Below are 19,636 nucleotides of genomic sequence, written 5' to 3'. Positions count from 1 at the left end.
AAATATGGTGTCGGCAGTATTCCACCTTAACAATAAAGAAGCCAAACGTGAACTCCGAGTGCACATCGATGGAACACACCTGCCATGCCGCGCCAAACCAATCTATCTCGGTGTGACACTCGCTCACATTCCCCCAAAACCTTGAGTCACTGCGCAAGAAGTTAACATCTTGTGTGGTGTTGATGAGGCGATCAGATAAGGCTGGGGCGGCGGCACAAAAGCACTGCGTACGGCAACCCGATACTGAACACCGGTGTGTGGTGTCGCAGCGCTCACACTCGCCTCATTGATTCACCTATCAACAAAGCCGTGCGCATCATGACAGGATGCCTGCGTCCCACTCCTGTGGACAACCTTCCCATCCTTGCAGGGATTCAGCCCACTGGCCTCCGCCATACAGGAACCACAGCACGTCTCGCCTGCCGGGCCGTGGAGCCTAACCACCTGCTCCACGACAGGCTCACTGCAACAGCCTCCCCGGCATCTCAAGTCGAGACACCCTTTTGTGCCTGCCGCACGGGATCTCCTGCAGCAATGTAGAGATTTTAAAGGACAATGCTCGTTTTTGACAACCTGGACCTTATTTACGACATATTATAAGACGTTTGACTCACCAAGATCACTTTGGTGTAGTTCGGAAGCATGTAGAAGAAATTTTAAATCCAGCGCGAGCCAGTATATCCATGTAATGGCGGTAGTCGGGGCACTTAGAATGCAGTTTCTAAAAATATATTTTCTGCCGCAAAACGGTTGTTTTCATCAATCTTCTTGATGAATCGCTAGTTGTGCCAGACTGGGAGGCTATCTACTAGGATGGACCTACCCACACCGGCGTGGGTGAAGCTTAATCATCTCGAGACCGGCCTCGGACGCTTCCGTTCATCAATGCACAGATGGGGCTTGGCACCCCGTGCGGCATGCGAGTTTGGCTCCGACGAACAAACCGCAGACCACGTCACCCAGGACTGTCCGATGTATGGCCTGATGGTTGTGGATGACGAAATGGTGACATGGCTCCTGGAGGTGTGCCCGGATATATAGCCCGTGTAGCCCCTCACCCAGGCTCGGGGTGGTAAAAGGATAGACCCGAGCCTGGGGGGAGAGGAGAAACAACTGAAAATGGCTAGTAGTAATCCCTGAGATTCTAGCCAACCTAAGCAGATAACTGCCTGATCTTCAACACATTTACTCTCCCCACTCATCTGCATATGTCCATATAATTCAAAGGTAAAGCTGGTCTCTGGGAGTATTGGAGTCAGGCCAATCTGGGGAAATTATAATAATAGCTGGGATGTCATGAATAATTTTATCTGTGGACAGAGGCAGAGGCCCTGGGCTAAAATGATGATTTTTCTTTTTCCAAAAAGGCCGCTTTGTATGGATGTCAAAAGCGGGGGAACATTGAATGGAAGACAAACATGGGGTTTGAACACTAACAAAGACTGTTCATCACCATCAGCTCCAGACACCTGACCATCCGCTTCTCTCGCTGGGTAAATCGTTAGGGCCACTCTAGCTAATCCCCAATTTATGGTCAGTACATTTGTGTGATATTCTTTCTATACTAAACTGCTGCTCAAATTTTACTAGTCAATTTGAAATACAGGGACTTCATTGCATTATAGATGTCATTATTTGATCAACTACAGTAGAACATGACTAGAACTTTGCAGAGTCCAGCTTCAAGCCGCAATCTGGAGTTGATGTAACCGGCCAAGTGTTTGCGGTAGTGCAAAAACATTCAAAATAAGCCTTCGTACTACAACACTTCATGGCTCACACTGCTGTTGCTGTAGTCCTTGGGGTCAGGTTTCCCAGAAGCTTCTTTCGTTAAGAGGCTCTTTAGCCCATTCAGTTGACAAATCAGAGAGCTTGCCAAGACCAGTTGACCAATCAGAACGCTCTAAATGAATGGCCCAAGAGCCTCTTAACGAAAGAAGCTTCTGCTCTTTCTCTTTGTGATGGAAGGACCGTCCATTTAAGAGAGCACCCAGGTGCCCATAGGGATGCACCTTTCAAGCACTATTTTGTTGTGAGCTGCAATCAAACCCTCTGTTTGGTGAGCGGCTCAGTTTACTGTTTATTGTTTCTATAGGATCCCCATTAGTTGTTACCTCAGTAACAACTATTCTTTCTGGGTTCCACACAAAAAGACAAAAGAAAACGTTGAGTACATGATATACATACAGTACTGTACTGTTCACAATATATTAACGATAACACAAAATACATTTGATAAATAACATAAGAGCCAGAGGTAGTTATTTTACATTCTTGCAGTTCTGAACCTGAAGTGTAGCCTGTGTGATATGTCCCTGTGTGATATGTCCCTGTGTGATATGTCCCTGAGTACTTTGAAAAGTGCAGTATAAATACAGTGCGTCAACACCAATAATAAATTAATTTCTTTGTGAGTGATTGCTCTTCTTTTTTTCATTGAACCTTTATTTAACCAGATAAAAAACGTTTCTTCTTAAAGCTGATCTAACTGGTAATCTGGGTTAAATTCAGTGGCAGTTTGTTCCAGATTGACATAGCTCTATCCATTTATTTGAAGCATTAGTTTTAGGTAAAAGTAGTGTGAAGCGTTTTATGAAGGCATATCTAGACTCATGACAATGTCCATCACTTGTGTGTATTATCTGTGTGTATACGTGCAGTATGTGGGTTGCCTTGAGGCACAAATACAGGTATTTCTAATGTATTGGACCGGTTTATGTGGCATGGTAACATGATGCATGATGGGAGTAGACTGCACTAACAGTACACGGCCTCTAGCATCTTTGATCAGGTGGATATTTAATGTTCCGTGCCCGACCATCGTCGCCATATGAATCATTCACTTAACCTTCGCCTTCTATTATGATCAACAAGCACTGGTGTTCATTTCAGATGACGTGATCCCGAGGCCAGCCCTGTCACCCTGTCACCCTGGCCCTGTCACCCTGGCCCTGTCACCCTGGCCCTGTCACCCTGGCCCTGTCACCCTGGCCCTGTCACCCTGGCCCTGTCACCCTGGTCCTGTCACCCTGGCCCTGTCACCCTGGCCCTGTCACCCTGGCCCTGTCACCCTGGCCCTGTCACCCTGGCCCTGTCACCCTGGCCCTGTCACCCTGGCCCTGTCACCCTGGCCCTAGCACTTCAGTGTCCTCCTGGATGAGCCTCACACAGGAGTGAGGAGAAGCATCCCATGATGCAGTGCAGCCTGTTTTGGGGTTAGAGCTCTGACTATGGCCGGTATAATTTATGATTATACCGCGGTCATCACAAATATGAAGGAAAATGGATTTGATCAACTCGTATGGGGCACCACCCTCTTTTGTACAGGGAAACAAGATAACCTTTATCAATAGTCTAATTTATTCATCAATCTCATTCTGTAGGAGGAGTCCTTGACTTAATCAAGTGACCTAAGATAATGTGATGATGCTCGGACGTGGTCAAAAGTTAATAATGTTTATTGAAATTATACTAATCAATTATCAAAAAAATATTATAACACATTTCAAATAACAGATGGAAAAACACATGTGGCAATATGAAAACACAGCAGAAATGAAAAGAACGATGTCATGGGTTATCAGCCTATCCTAAGTCTTCTAAGCTTACAACACTTTGGAATCTCACACCACAATCATAGGAGACTGTTTGATACAACCTTAGTAGCGGTGTGATCGCGCGTTGTCCGGGCGGTGTTGTCTGGCTCACAGCAGTGACGTGATCGTACCATCGTAAAACAGAGCTCACATTCTGTACTCACTCTGGAATCATCAAATATCCCGGTTATGGTTTCAACATGATATGACAATTCCACAACATGCGTAATCAACTGATTCATGATTTTAGCCAAAGATGGATACCAAACACAGCTATACAGAACCAGCAGCATAGAATCTGTTATTTGTAACGCACAGTAACACTTGCATACAAATATGATGCATCAGCACAATTACTTTATTCACCGGGCTTATTCACATGGTGTTTGCATCACATGGTTGGATGATGGATCAGTTTCATCTTTATTAAAGAAACAAAGCAAAAATGGAGGATCCTTTGTTCCACTGTGAGTGTCTGGATGTGTATTGTTGGCCTGGCCTGTCGCGGAGGATGGGGGAGCAACAGGGTGTGAGAGGGTCTCTTTATCAAGATCTCACATTCCAGCCTGAGGCAGAGTGTCTCACAATATCACAACTTTTTGGTGGTCAGTAGCGCCATGTCCTATACTCCTACAGCAGTAAGCCTCATGGTGCTGCCAAAACGCCCAGCTCATGTATCATTCAGATTATTTTTCTTAATCTTTGAGGAACCGGAGCTGGTGATAGGACCTTAATTAATGGGAAGAATTAAAAGAGAGAGAAAAAACAAAAAACGTACCAGCTCTCTTTCAAGGCTTCAAGCAATCTTGGCAAGATGAGCTTCACTTACAAGAAACCCATTCAGTGAAAGACAAAGAGAATGTGGCACATCCAGGGTGACACATCCCCTTCTCACGGTGGCTCAGTGGTTAGCACTGTCGCCTCACAGCAAGAAGGTCCTGGGTTTGAATCCCGGTCGTTCCAGGTCCTTTCTGTGTGGAGTTTGCATGTTCTCCCCGTGCCTGCATGGGTTCCCTCCGGGAACTCCGGCTTCCCCCACCATCATAAAGACATGCAACGTATGAATGTGAATGAATGTTGGTGGTGGTCGGAGGGGCCGTAGGCGCTGATTGGCAGCCACGCTTCTGTCAGTCTGCCCCAGGGCCGCTGTGGCTACAGATGTAGCTTACCACCACCGGTATGACTGTCTGAATGAATACTGGACTCTGTAAAGCGCTCTGGGTATCATGAAGGGCGCTATATAAATCCAACTTGATTGATTGATTGATCTCTCTCTCTCGCTCTCTCTCAAAAACAGGGGAATGATGGAGTGAAACAAAACAATGATGGTCATTTCCAGCGGGGTCATCTCATCTCTTTGTCCTCTGAAGAAAGGCTATGGCCAGACTGGGTGTATGAAGTATTCTACAGGTTGAGTGGTCACATCATTTGTAAAATAAACTGTAGTTAACATTCCAATAACATACTAGTTGTTGATGTTACATTCATTTCAAAGCATGTCCATAGGGACAATGATAACACAGAAGGAATAAACAGATTCTCTTCCGAGACAGGTTCTCTTCTCTAATGAGTATTATATCATCTAAATAGAGGGAGGATGTAGAGAGAGATAGAGGGAGGATGTAGAGAGAGATAGAGGGAGGATGTAGAGAGATAGAGGGAGGATGTAGAGAGAGATAGAGGGAGGATGTAGAGAGAGATAGAGGGAGGATGTTGAGAGAGATAGAGGGAGGATGTAGAGAGAGATAGAGGGAGGATGTAGAGAGATAGAGGGAGGATGTAGAGAGAGATAGAGGGAGGATGTAGAGAGAGATAGAGGGAGGATGTAGAGAGAGATAAAGGGAGGATGTAGAGAGAGATAGAGGGAGGATGTAGAGAGAGATAGAGGGAGGATGTAGAGAGAGATAGAGGGAGGATGTAGAGAGAGATAGAGGGAGGATGTAGAGAGAGATAGAGGGATGATGTAGAGAGATAGAGGGAGGATGTAGAGAGATAGAGGGAGGATGTAGAGAGATAGAGGGAGGATGTAGAGAGAGATAGAGGGAGGATGTAGAGAGAGATAGAGGGAGGATGTAGAGAGAGATAGAGGGAGGATGTAGAGAGAGATAGAGGGAGGATGTAGAGAGAGATAGAGGGAGGATGTAGAGAGAGATAGAGGGAGGATGTAGAGAGACAGAGGGAGGATGTAGAGAGAGATAGAGGGAGGATGTAGAGAGAGATAGAGGGAGGATGTAGAGAGAGATAGAGGGAGGATGTAGAGAGAGATAGAGGGAGGATGTAGAGAGATAGAGGGAGGATGTAGAGAGAGATAGAGGGAGGATGTAGAGAGAGATAGAGGGAGGATGTAGAGAGAGATAGAGGGAGGATGTAGAGAGAGATAGAGGGAGGATGTAGAGAGAGATAGAGGGAGGATGTAGAGAGATAGAGGGAGGATGTAGAGAGAGATAGAGGGAGGATGTAGAGAGAGATAGAGGGAGGATGTAGAGAGAGATAGAGGGAGGATGTAGAGAGAGATAGAGGGAGGATGTAGAGAGAGATAGAGGGAGGATGTAGAGAGAGATAGAGGGAGGATGTAGAGAGAGATAGAGGGAGGCTGTAGAGAGAGATAGAGGGAGGATGTAGAGAGAGATAGAGGGAGGATGTAGAGAGAGATAGAGGGAGGATGTAGAGAGAGATAGAGGGAGGATGTAGAGAGATAGAGGGAGGATGTAGAGAGAGATAGAGGGAGGATGTAGAGAGAGATAGAGGGAGGATGTAGAGAGAGATAGAGGGAGGATGTAGAGAGAGATAGAGGGAGGATGTAGAGAGATAGAGGGAGGATGTAGAGAGAGATAGAGGGAGGATGTAGAGAGAGATAGAGGGAGGATGTAGAGAGAGATAGAGGGAGGATGTAGAGAGAGATAGAGGGAGGATGTAGAGAGAGATAGAGGGAGGATGTAGAGAGAGATAGAGGGAGGATGTAGAGAGAGATAGAGGGAGGATGTAGAGAGAGATAGAGGGAGGATGTAGAGAGAGATAGAGGGAGGATGTAGAGAGAGATAGAGGGAGGATGTAGAGAGATAGAGGGAGGATGTAGAGAGAGATAGAGGGATGATGTAGAGAGAGATAGAGGGAGGATGTAGAAAGAGATAGAGGGAGGATGTAGAGAGAGATAGAGGGAGGATGTAGAGAGAGATAGAGGGAGGATGTAGAGGGAGGATGTAGAGAGAGATAGAGGGAGGATGTAGAGAGAGATAGACCAAGACAGAGAGAAAGAGAACAAGGACTGATAGAATCAGAAAAACAGAGCAACAGACAGAGAGATCACAAGAAAGGAATACAAATGTGTGTTGATATTTGTGTGGGTGAATGTGTGAGAGAACAGAGAGACCATAGCAGGGAGAGAGAGAGAGAGAGAGCGCTGAATGAGCTCAGCAGAAGCCTTTCTGGGTGAGACGCCAGGTCATACTGTGGCCCAGGAGATATCAGTCTGAGACGCCAGGTCATACTGTGGCCCAGGAGATATCAGTCTGAGACGCCAGGTCATACTGTGGCCCAGGAGATATCAGTCTGAGACGCCAGGTCATACTGTGGCCCAGGAGATATCAGTCTGAGACGCCAGGTCATACTGTGGCCCAGGAGATATCAGTCTGAGACGCCAGGTCATACTGTGGCCCAGGAGATATCAGTCTGAGACGCCAGGTCATACTGTGTTCCAGGAGATATCAGTCTGAGACGCTAGGTCATACTGTGGCCCAGGAGATATCAGTCTGAGACGCTAGGTCATACTGTGGCCCAGGAGATATCAGTCTGAGACGCCAGGTCATACTGTGGTCCAGGAGATATCAGTCTGAGACGCCAGGTCATACTGTGTTCCAGGAGATATCAGTCTGAGACGCCAGGTCATACTGTGGCCCAGGAGATATCAGTCTGAGACGCCAGGTCATACTGTGGCCCAGGAGATATCAGACGCTAGGTCATACTGTGGTCCAGGAGATATCAGTCTGCGACGCCAGGTCATACTGCGGCCCAGGAGATATCAGTCTGAGACGCCAGGTCATACTGTGGCCCAGGAGATATGAAGTCTCCGACGCAAATTCAGCCGAGGCACGTACGTCAGGGCCGGGGGGTCAGCAGAGGTTAATCAGTCACGCATGACGCAGCAACAGCTGACTGTAGCTGTCATAGCATTGGTCAGCTCACTAGAGCGCACGTATTTAAGCTGTCAAAACATGTCATTGTTCGCGCTTGCCTTTACTGCTGGTTGTGCTTCATGCTCGCTGCTTCCGCGTTCTCTGCTCTGGCGTCCGCTGCCATTCCTGCTATTGCTCGCTGCTCCGCGTCTTGCTCGCGTTCCGTGCTCATATTGTGATTTGGTGCGTTGCTATCTGCTGCCGCGGTGTCTCGCTGCTTCCGCGTTCTCTGCTCTTGCGTTCCTCTCTGCCCGCGTCGTCTCTCCGGTCTGTGGTTTTGGGGTCCGTTTAGTGGCGTCGTGGAGCGCCGGCTTCCGAGGCCGAGGTGCCCGTCTCCCCGTAGCACCGTAGTGCCATACTTGCGTGTGGTTTAGTTGCTCGCATAGCTTGCGTTGGAAGTCCGTTTAAGCATTGCTACGCGCCGGTCACTGGGTTTCATTCATGAGCCGCCGGTGTCGGAGGTTGTCCGTGCCTCGTCTGCCGCATTACTCAACTGTCGATGTACTCCGGGTGCATTCACCATTGAAATGTTTGCAGTTCGGGCGTGGACGTGCTGTGTGGATTCTCTATGTATTGGTTCATCTTAGTCCTCCCCTCGCGGCTCGTTCGTGGATTCGCTGGCTGCATGACAGGCTATACTGCTCGTTGCTAACTAGCTGGCGTTCGTCGAGGTTCCCGTCTTGCACGTCGGGGCGTCATTATGTTAGATTCTAATACTAGCTCATGATTCTAATACTAGCTCATGATTCTAATACTAGCTCTTGATTCTAATACTAGCTCTTGATTCTAATACTAGCTCATGATTCTAATACTAGCTCTTGATTCTAATACTAGCTCATGATTCTGATACTAGCTCTTGATTCTAATACTAGCTCATGATTCTAATACTAGCTCTTGATTCTAATACTAGCTCATGATTCTAATACTAGCTCTTGATTCTAATACTAGCTCATGATTCTAATACTAGCTCGTATTTCTGATACTAGCTCATTTTTCTGATACTAGCTCGTGTTTCTAATACTAGCTCATTATTCTAATACTAGCTCGTGTTTCTCGCGTTCAATCGTTGCAGCCCGAGGGTTCCGGCCGAACTGCTCTACTCGCTAGCACCCATGATTGCGAGTGCCTCCACGCAGCTAGCGTTAGCCGTTCGGTGTGGCTAATGCTAGCTGTGTCCCCATCAATCAATCTAAGCTTGTTTGATAGCGCATTTCATGCCCTGAGGCGGCTCAGTGCGCTTTCCGGAGGACGTGGTGGGTATACGTCCCACCCCTACATTCTGGTAGGGAACTGACGTTCATGATCGCATCGAAATTGCTTCCGGAGATACAGGCTATATAGAGGTGAATGTGAAATAATTAAATGAATGTAAGCAATGAGATATAGAAACGATAAATATTAAATTAATATTAAGGCTGTCTCGCCTGTCTGGTAGGCCTGGTTGTATGGCCGATTGCTTCGGCATGTCCGAACCTCGTTCGGGGACAACGACGGCGATATGCCTTACCAATTATTGCAGTTATTGGGTTTATGAATAGTTCGGGTCAGTAGCATCGGGCTACTGCATGGTTCCTTAGGGCAACGTACTGTAACCTGTGCATTGTCATCAATTGAGACAAGCCATTATGCTGCAATCTGCTGCGTGTGCGTGACTATCCTGGCTGTTCGGTTTAACGCGGTGCTTATTCATTCCACCATTTCCGTTCGTCGCCTGCTCCTCCACGGTGTTTGGGGCAGGGTTTACTGGCTTTTATTTCTAAATGTAAAGGGATGTATGCTGCGCTGGTCACGCTTCAATGTCGGATGTGTCATTTTACGCTGCGTTGGGATCCTGCATCGCGCTTCGCATTTAGCCCTCTGCGTTATTTCAATGACTACTCACCTGATTATAATGCTGCGTGCATGACATGATCGGTTGTCGACTGGACGATGGATAGGGTGTTATGCGTGACGTGCAGTTTCTCTATCGTCGTATATTTTGCGGGGCCCCTCTGGTCTTGGAAACGCTTCTCTTCTGCAATAACGGTGCACCGTGGATTTTATCAACTATGATCGTTCGTCCATTCCGTTCGTCAATAATAGAAAGGGACAGAGAGAAAAGAAAGAAGAAAAGAAGAAGACAAATCGTTGTTTGTCCGTTATTTGCTGTCTGGACTGGTGCGTGGTTTTCTGGCGGGGTTTGCCTGGCTGCCTGTTGTTCCCTCACATGTAAAGATCTGTTGTCTGCTGTTCGGGAGCCCGAGGTGGTGGACACGCTGCTGGAGAAGGGAGGTCAGGAAGGGCTTCATGATCGGTCCGTATAGCTCGTCTCCGTTTCTATCGCGCGCTTTAGTCCAATCGGCGTTGCTACTCGTAAGTACTCGGGTATATAAGCGGTTGATTATCGACCTTTCTTGGTTTTCGTGGCTGTCTAAGGCAGACATCACGGACACGTTCAAAGTGATGCCCCTTCATCCGTCGCAGTGGCATTTGTTCGGCGTCCGGTGGCGCGGCCTGATGTATTTTTCGGTCGGCTGGCTTTGGCTGTCGGAGCAGCCCCGAGATTTTCGACTCGCTTGCTGAGGCGTTATGCTGGATCCTGCTGAATAACTGCCGCCTACGTTCGTTGTCCACCTGCTGGACGATTTTCTGCTCGTCGATTATCCCCCTGCCGACCCGGGCCACTGTATCGCGGCCCTGCGTGGCGTTCTCCCGGTTGGGCGTCCCTCTGTCCGACGAGAAGGCTATCGGCCCACTCACGCAGCTCGAGTTCTCGGCATCCTCCTGGATGGCGTGGAAATGCAAGCTTCTCTGCCTCTCGGTAAGCTGGATCGGGTTCGGTGCGTCATGCGTGAAGCACGCGAGCGTTTGGTTATCACTAAGCGGGCATTGCTCACTGCTCGGGCGTCTGAACTTCGCGATGCGCGTCATCCCGCGGGGCCGCTCATTCGTTCCCGGCTGCTCGAGCTGGCCCGGTCCGTCGTGCGGTTGCAGGACCCGGTCTGCTTGGACGAGGGCTGTCGTTTGGACCTCCGGTTTTGGTCCCAGTTGTGCGACGGGTGGAACGGCGTTTCATTTTTCTACAACGACGGCTATGACTCTCTTCGGCGTCCCTCCGGCTGTTTACTGATGCTGCGCCTTCGGTGGGTTTTGGGGGTATATTCGGTATTACTGGTTTTCTAGCGCTTGGCCTACCGAACTGACCTCACAGACTAACCAAGCCAGCTCCACGGCGCTCATGGAGCTGTATCCCATCGTAGTCGCTACAATATTGTGGGGACCTCAGTGGTCTAGAAAACGTATTTTATTCTTCTGCGACAACGAGGCCACAGTTACAATAATCAACAATGGTCGTTCGAACGTTCCGTTCATCAACAAATTCATACGCCGCCTCACAGGGCTGTCTGTGCAGGGGAACTTCGTTTTCCGCGCCGTGCACATCCCTGGCCTCGACAATAAAATCGCTGACTCGCTGTCCCGGTTTAATTTGCAGAAGTTCCGCAGTTTATGCCCGGATGCGGCTCGGTCCGGCCTGGTCTGCCCTCTTTTTCGGCAGACGGTTCTGGACTGAATGCAGCCCTGATGTCCCTCCTGTCATCCGCCTCCCGTTACATGAGGGCCGGTCTAGCCAAGACCACGTTAAAACAATACGACTCTGCATGGTCTCACTTCACTACGTTCTGCTCCACATTCTGGATGCCCAGAGAGCTATGAGTGGACTGTGACGTTGGGTTGGGGGGGTACTGCGTATTCAATTCATGTGGCTGGTGCACTATTAAATGTTGTCTGGCTCATCAGTCAGAGCGCTCCGTCAACCCTTCTGCGCATGCGGGCCGCGGAGTTGCTGGTGTGTTCTTTTGGGGGGTAGTTTGCAGGTATTCCACCAGCGGTGGATGCCAGAGTAGCCGCTAGCTGGTCTCTGTGGCTTTCCGTGGTGGGCGCCATGGACGCAGAGACACTAGGCTGGCTGTATCTCCCGCGGAACCCACGAAGCGTCGGCCCGTGGGGACCAGGGACTATAATGTACAGCAGTCCTCCTGTGGCACTCTTTGACGGTCTTAGTGGGCTGAGTTACCTCCGAGCGTCTTCCCGATCGCGGCCCACTCTGATCGTCATTGAGGCAGGATGCCGTTCCCCCTTCCTGGCTCTCTGGGCCAAGGGCTTGGCCCAGAGGGGGGGAACACCTAGATTGCCTCCCCCTGCTAACGCGCTCCACGCGGCGTGGAGCGCTTTCCACGCCGGTGGAAGGCAGGGGGCCCCCCGGACAGAGCACACCGCCAAAATTCATATATTATGCGCTTGTATATAAATGTTCAAATTTGACAAAAGTGATCTCGTCTGAAATCAGTCTGAGACGCAAGGTCATACTGTGGCCCAGGAGATATCAGTCTGAGACGCCAGGTCATACTGTGGCCCAGGAGATATCAGTCTGAGACGCCAGGTCATACTGTGGCCCAGGAGATATCAGACGCTAGGTCATACTGTGGTCCAGGAGATATCAGTCTGCGACGCCAGGTCATACTGTGGCCCAGGAGATATCAGTCTGAGACGCCAGGTCATACTGTGGCCCAGGAGATATCAGTCTGAGACGCCAGGTCATACTGTGGCCCAGGAGATATCAGTCTGAGACGCCAGGTCATACTGTGGCCCAGGAGATATCAGTCTGAGACGCCAGGTCATACTGTGGTCCAGGTGATATCAGACGCCAGGTCATACTGTGGCCCAGGAGATATCAGTCCAGACGCCAGGTCATACTGTGGTCCAGGAGATATCAGTCTGAGACGCCAGGTCATACTGTGGCCCAGGAGATATCAGTCTGAGACGCCAGGTCATACTGTGGCCCAGGAGATATCAGTCTGAGACGCCAGGTCATAGTGTGGCCCAGGAGATATCAGTCTGAGACGCCAGGTCATACTGTGGCCCAGGAGATATCAGTCTGAGACGCCAGGTCATACTGTGGCCCAGGAGATATCAGACGCTAGGTCATACTGTGGCCCAGGAGATATCAGTCCAGACGCCAGGTCATACTGTGGCCCAGGAGATATCAGTCTGAGACGCCAGGTCAAACTGTGGCCCAGGAGATATCAGTCTGAGACGCCAGGTCATACTGTGGCCCAGGAGATATCAGTCTGAGACACCAGGTCATACTGTGTTCCAGGAGATATCAGTCTGAGATGCCAGGTCATACTGTGGCCCAGGAGATATCAGTCTGAGACGCCAGGTCAAACTGTGTTCCAGGAGATATCAGTCTGAGACGCCAGGTCATACTGTGGCCCAGGAGATATCAGTCTGAGACGCCAGGTCATACTGTGGCCCAGGAGATATCAGACGCCAGGTCATACTGTGGCCCAGGAGATATCAGACGCTAGGTCATACTGTGGTCCAGGAGATATCAGTCTGCGACGCCAGGTCATACTGTGGCCCAGGAGATATCAGTCTGAGACGCCAGGTCATACTGTGGCCCAGGAGATATCAGTCTGAGACGCCAGGTCATACTGTGGCCCAGGAGATATCAGTCTGAGACGCCAGGTCAAACTGTGGCCCAGGAGATATCAGTCTGAGACGCCGGGTCATACTGTGGCCCAGGAGATATCAGTCTGAGACGCCAGGTCATACTGTGGCCCAGGAGATATCAGTCTGAGACGCCGGGTCATACTGTGGTCCAGGAGATATCAGTCTGAGACGCCAGGTCATACTGTGGCCCAGGAGATATCAGTCTGAGACGCCAGGTCATACTGTGGCCCAGGAGATATCAGTCTGAGACGCCAGGTCATACTGTGGCCCAGGAGATATCAGTCTGAGACGCCAGGTCATACTGTGGCCCAGGAGATATCAGTCTGAGACGCCGGGTCATACTGTGGCCCAGGAGATATCAGTCCAGACGCCAGGTCATACTGTGGCCCAGGAGATATCAGTCTGAGACGCCAGGTCATACTGTGGCCCAGGAGATATCAGACGCCAGGTCATACTGTGGCCCAGGAGATATCAGACGCCAGGTCATACTGTGGCCCAGGAGATATCAGACGCCAGGTCATACTGTGGTCCAGGAGATATCAGACGCCAGGTCATACTGTGGCCCAGGAGATATCAGTCTGAGACGCCAGGTCATACTGTGGTCCAGGAGATATCAGTCTGAGACGCCAGGTCATACTGTGGCCCAGGAGATATCAGACGCCAGGTCATACTGTGGCCCAGGAGATATCAGACGCCAGGTCATACTGTGGCCCAGGAGATATCAGACGCCAGGTCATACTGTGGTCCAGCAGCCGCTGGGCTCATATCACTCTATAGAGTAACTACTGTAGGTGCAAGCAGGAAGAGCCGTCCCATAGGGCCTTATTTCAGAAAAATGTACGGTACACATATGATGTTTGTCAATTTAAAACAATTTTGCAAGTCAAGAAAGTTGCAGTTTTTCATAAGACTTTAAAGCAGTTATTCCAGAACGAGTTTAAAATTACTAAAATAGGTGAAAATCACTATTCTGTGATATTGGCCATGTTGAGAGATGCAGCTAAAGGAGAAAGGAGAGTTAGTCAGTTCTGTAAGAGTTGGAACGCGAGATCGGCTTTACAAGCTTTTGGAGAGTGTTAAACAAGTGTAATGTCAGCTAGTTAATATTAGCTAACTTGTGAGGTAATCAAGACAAGTAAAATGTATGTTTCAAATTTTCAAATATCATATGTGATGGTCATGATCGGAATCAATAAATTATTTTTCTTGTTGTTCACTACCGTTCTTTTTATCAGATTTAAGGTCCCATGGGGGTTTTCTCTTCTGCTTCCGCTAGGCACTCTATTAACTCATCTCCCCAGGAGTGGGAGAGAGGAGAGACCCGAGGAGAGAACGGAGGAAAGGGAAAATAGTGAATAAGTCCCCTGTACACAGTCATTTCTTGTGTAGCCCCAGCCAGAATTAACTTGTACCCTGAGACACAATCTACTTACAACCGTATAACCTTTCCAAAAATCCATCATGTGTGTTGTACGGGAATTCAGTGTTTGTGTGGATTGGTCATGAAACGGCTATAATGTGAAATGATAATATTATATTCATTTTCAACATTTCTCTCTCTATTAAAGGTCTATATCTACAAATTAAATCGTACTTGTAGTCAAATCTTTTTCATTTGAATGGACATTCATCCATTATGTGGACCTTTGAGCTATGAAGGAAAATGGCTGCCTTTTGTTCTGTTTCATGAAAGGATATCTCTATTTTGAGGGCCATTCCATTCCAAGTCCAGCCTAAAAAACAATATTAGACATATTATTACTTCATAGTGCTATGATTATACTTTATAACAGCATGGACACAAATCGCAAAGCATTACGACACATTTGTTGATATACAGTACATCTTGATCATTACAGGATGTATTTTTCGCCTAGTCTCCAAAGGCCTTCCCTGTATTCACTAAAGGCCTTCAGAAGCCACAGGATTCCAAGCTCCAGCTTTTGGCGTTTCTGCCTCAGTGACATTCTAGACCACAGCATACTGTGGGAGTCCTTTACATGGGCCTGTACCATTCACTGCACATGTAGGTCTGCCACGAATCAGTGATGCACAATGCACAATGCTGCTGATTACTCCAGTCCATAGGTCTCTACTCGACAGGGAAATGGGAAAACAAGCGAAGCAACTTAACATCCAAGGCCAAGCGAGGCATGCCCCTGTTCTCCCCAAACCACACAGTTATGAAAATGCGAGTCCGGCAAAGCTCGGGACTGTTGAGGGATTGTGGGAAGGGATTCCGCACGCTCTGTTCGCTAGCTTCACAGGGGCAAAGCTGATGAAATATTGATGTTCCAGCAGGCGGTGTGCCTGACCTAGGCTAGGCCTGCTGGGTATAGGCTTTCTATGTCTGGAAACAGGCAATCATTAGGGCAGCCCCTGTCGTGACTGGGCACAGGGCTGAATTCCCAGGTGAGACACTGCAGCACCAGCGGGCCTCCAGGGACACCCCAGAACGACGGATACGTGCAGCAGAAAGCCGGGGACAAGTAGACATCTTGGGAATTTGTGGATGCTGGCCATCTCACCTGAAAAAGCACATTTTGATGTTGCTAAATCATGTAAATTGGTAGTGTCGGATTTACTGGATATATTTTGCCCCATTTTTCTACTGGAGGTTTTACAACCCCTTTAGAAATTCCCACCTTGTCCTTAACTGACCTTAAAATCTACACACATTCATCAGTTCCACTAACGATCAGCGAAGAATATAGACCTGTGCCTCATCAATTGATTTGTGCAAGGTTGAAGCCGTTAATAGTTCATCTAAGTCATTTACTTTCTCTAAAGCATTGTGACTAATGCAAGCCAGCTACAGGGTTGTGCAGTGTCTTCTAAATTAAATAATGGCGGGGGGGGGGGGGCACCACACCACACCACACCACACCACACCACACCACACCACACCACTCACATTCAGAAACGTTCGCTTTCCCAAAGCCGACTGGAAAAGGATCATTTTCCCATTAAGACTTCAGACATGTTCATTGTCCATGCTTTTACAGTGTTATAGCAATGTAGGGAGAACGCTCAAAAATGTCACTGTTGTGAGTCCTCAAGCTGAGCTCCACTACCCCATATCACAAACCGTGGCCCGTGGAGGCGCAGGAAATAATCGATCTTTAAAAGCTCCTCTCTATATGACATCAAAGCTGGAACACCACCGCATGCCTCCCCTAGTATAGATCACTCCCACCTCCTCCGAGGGCCAGAGGAGGGTTGAGAGGGAAACATGATGTGGAGAGTCGGAGGAAGGTGACCACATGCGGGCCAGGCTTTGATCAGGGAGCAGATTGCATGATGGGTATCTCAGTAGTTGTCGATGTCCATTGCAACCCCCCACCCCACCCACCTAGCCCTAACCCAACCTACGGCTTCCTCCGCTCCACTTCTTAACTTCAGTAGACCTCTGAAGCCTTAGATTTTTTTGGAAATAGCGTCATTGCCTTTCAGTAGGGATGCAAAGTAAGTGTTAGTACTACTGGGCCTTGGGAGAGAGTGTATCTTCCCCACAAAATAGATCAATGAAACAATCTAAGTCAGTCCACCACACCGCCAGAGAGCCCATAGTGATAATTACAGAGAGGTTTCGGTCGATGGGAAAGTGGGAGGCCACGTTTTCTTTCCCAAAGGCAAATTCACTCACGATGAGTATTTGAGTGCTTGGGTGCGACTCCTGGCTTAGGTTTTTATCAGGAGAATGGTGGAATTCTGCTCTAGTGATTTTGCATGCTGTCAATAACTGTGTGAGAGCAAATGTGACCGTCGTACTTGACTGACCATAGCCAGTTCATCAACATCATCTTCAACTCAATACACTGTTTATATGAGACTCTTAGCCTCTCTCTCTCTCTCTCTCTTCTTTTATCTCCTCCTCTGACCATATCTCTCTCTCATTCTATTTTTCTTTCTGACTCTCTGCCTGGTAGAATCATTACCTTCAATTCTGGTGAGAAGTTGTGTCCGATTATAGACACTATGCTAGATGACAGAAGAGTTTGAGTGTAGGCCAACAATCTGGATCAGACTAGTAAGAATGCTTGGACCATCTGTGAATAACAATAGCCTATAGCTTTCTTCAAGTAATAACAATGGCTGAATTGGAGTTCAAGACAGAGCAGCATTGTGTTATCATGCATGTTAAGATTAGTGTTTGTACATGCAAATACCTAGATAGCTTTAAACACGATTTTCTTGAATGCCCTTAAATGTACTGTACACAATGCATATACTGCATTGATTTACCAGAATTGCCAGTTATCAGCTGCAAGAGAACAACAAGCATATGTTTTTACACACCACTTGCATCACCAGTCTGCGTTGCAAGTAAGTAGGTAGGTACACTGTAAGTACACAAGTACATTTGATTTATATTGCACTTCTAACTTAGACCAGCTGGAGGTGGTCCAAGGATGCTTTGCTGAGGCAAGTAAAAAGAGAATTACAATAATCCATGCGTGATGAGACAAAGGCATGGATGATCATTTCTATCTCAGAGTGTGATACTATAGATCTGAGTTTTTCAATGTTTCTTATGTGGGTGGACAAAACATGAATAGGTCAATGACTTGATGTGCTTCTCAAGGTGCATAGCCTGATCAAAGATGACACCAAGATTTATCAGTTTAGAATGGACATTACAATTGTGGGACCCAATACAGTTGGCCACCTTAGAAGCAATGCTGTTAGCAGCAACAATGACAACGTTTTTGTCAGCATTTACTTGAAGATACTGCCCATCCAGTCCTTAATAGCAGAAAAACAATCATGCAATACATTAAAATTATCAGTCATGTCAGGTTTAAAGGAAAATACAATTCAATATCGTCTACATAACAATTATATGAAATGCCTTCACATTTGCTGATAATGAGGCCAAAAGGAAGCATCTACAGAGCGAACAGAATCAGACCTAAAACCAATCCCTGGGGCACCCCTCAGGATAGGGGAGTGAACTCAGATATATGAGATCGAACAGCCACAGTGAAACTTCTACCTGAGAGATACAAGGCAAAGCAGTCAAGGGCTTCCTGAGATGCCCACCCACTCTCTAAGCCTGTCTAGCAAGATGTGGTGATCCACAGTATCGAAAGCTGCACTGAGATCAAGCAGCCCCAGGATAGAAACGGGCCAGCGTCAGAGGACATCATGATATCATTTGAGACTATGAGAAGAGCTGTCTTTGTAGAATGTTTCTGACAAAAACCGGACTGGAATTTGTAAAAAAAAAAAATATATATATATATATATATATATATATATATTAATAAAAAATACAAATATTGTTATTCAAGGCAACAGTGAGCTGGTTAGCAACATTTTCTAAAATCGTTGAAATAAAAGGCAGCTTAGAAATAGGCTGATAGTTGCTAGGTATAGAGGGGTCCAGGTTAGACTTTTTAAGGAAAGGCTGAATAACAGCCTGTTTAAAATAGGAGGGAACACAGCCAGAAACCAGCAAGCTATTAATGATAGAGAGCATATAGGGGCCAATGGAGCCGATTGCATCTTTGTGATGAATGCAGCAGTAACTTTCAATGTATTGAGAATGAGAAACAATATACCCGCCCCCCCACAGTCGACCCGTTTAGCCATCACCCTCTGTGGACCACTCCTAGCCCCAGTATATCAGTCTTATCATCTGTGGACCACTCCTAGCCCCAGTATATCAGTCTTATCATCTGTGGTCCACTCCTAGCCCCAGTCGACCAGTCTAGCCACCCTCCTCTGTGGACGTCCTGTCACATAAGCGACCTTTATGCACAACCAATTCCATTCTCCCCTAGTGGGGAACATCTGTATCCCTGAGACAGACTCGCACTTCTGAGAGACGCTTCCCCGAGATGTCAGACGCATACTTCAGTGTCTTGAGAATATGCTTTGCTGTAAAGTGGTTCCGTCGCACGCTTGGCAAAGGGCTGTGGTTATACAATGAGTAGCGTGCAAAATGGCAGTCAGATATTTGCAAACTTTGGGTGCAAATTTATGACGTGTGCCCGTAAGAAAGGAACATAATTTGGTTGAGTCTAGTTTGACCTAGCATGACTGGGCATGTTTAATACGGCAAATCTTTACTTTGTGTTGCTTATACAACCTTGTCCTCTCAGATTTTAACATCTCTTAATTTTTGATAATTGATCATGAGAAAGTGGTAATTCCATCCCCTTGGGCAACTGGACCTCAGAAATATTGCCATTGTGGAGTTCTTAACCATATTCCTTCTCTGTGTCAAGTTCTTTTCAAGAGGTTAATCCCCATCGGAGTAGTAAGAATAAGATGGCCTGAAAGGTACACTTTCTTTGAAGTAGCGTGCCTGTTGGACGCCATTGTTCCCGACTTGAAAGAGAAGAACCCCACAGGGACACAAAGGTCAGG

This window comes from Borostomias antarcticus (assembly GCF_949987555.1).
Source record: "Borostomias antarcticus genome assembly, chromosome: 18".
Lineage (NCBI taxonomy): Eukaryota > Metazoa > Chordata > Actinopteri > Stomiiformes > Stomiidae > Borostomias > Borostomias antarcticus.
This window is presented reverse-complemented; position numbering follows the sequence as displayed.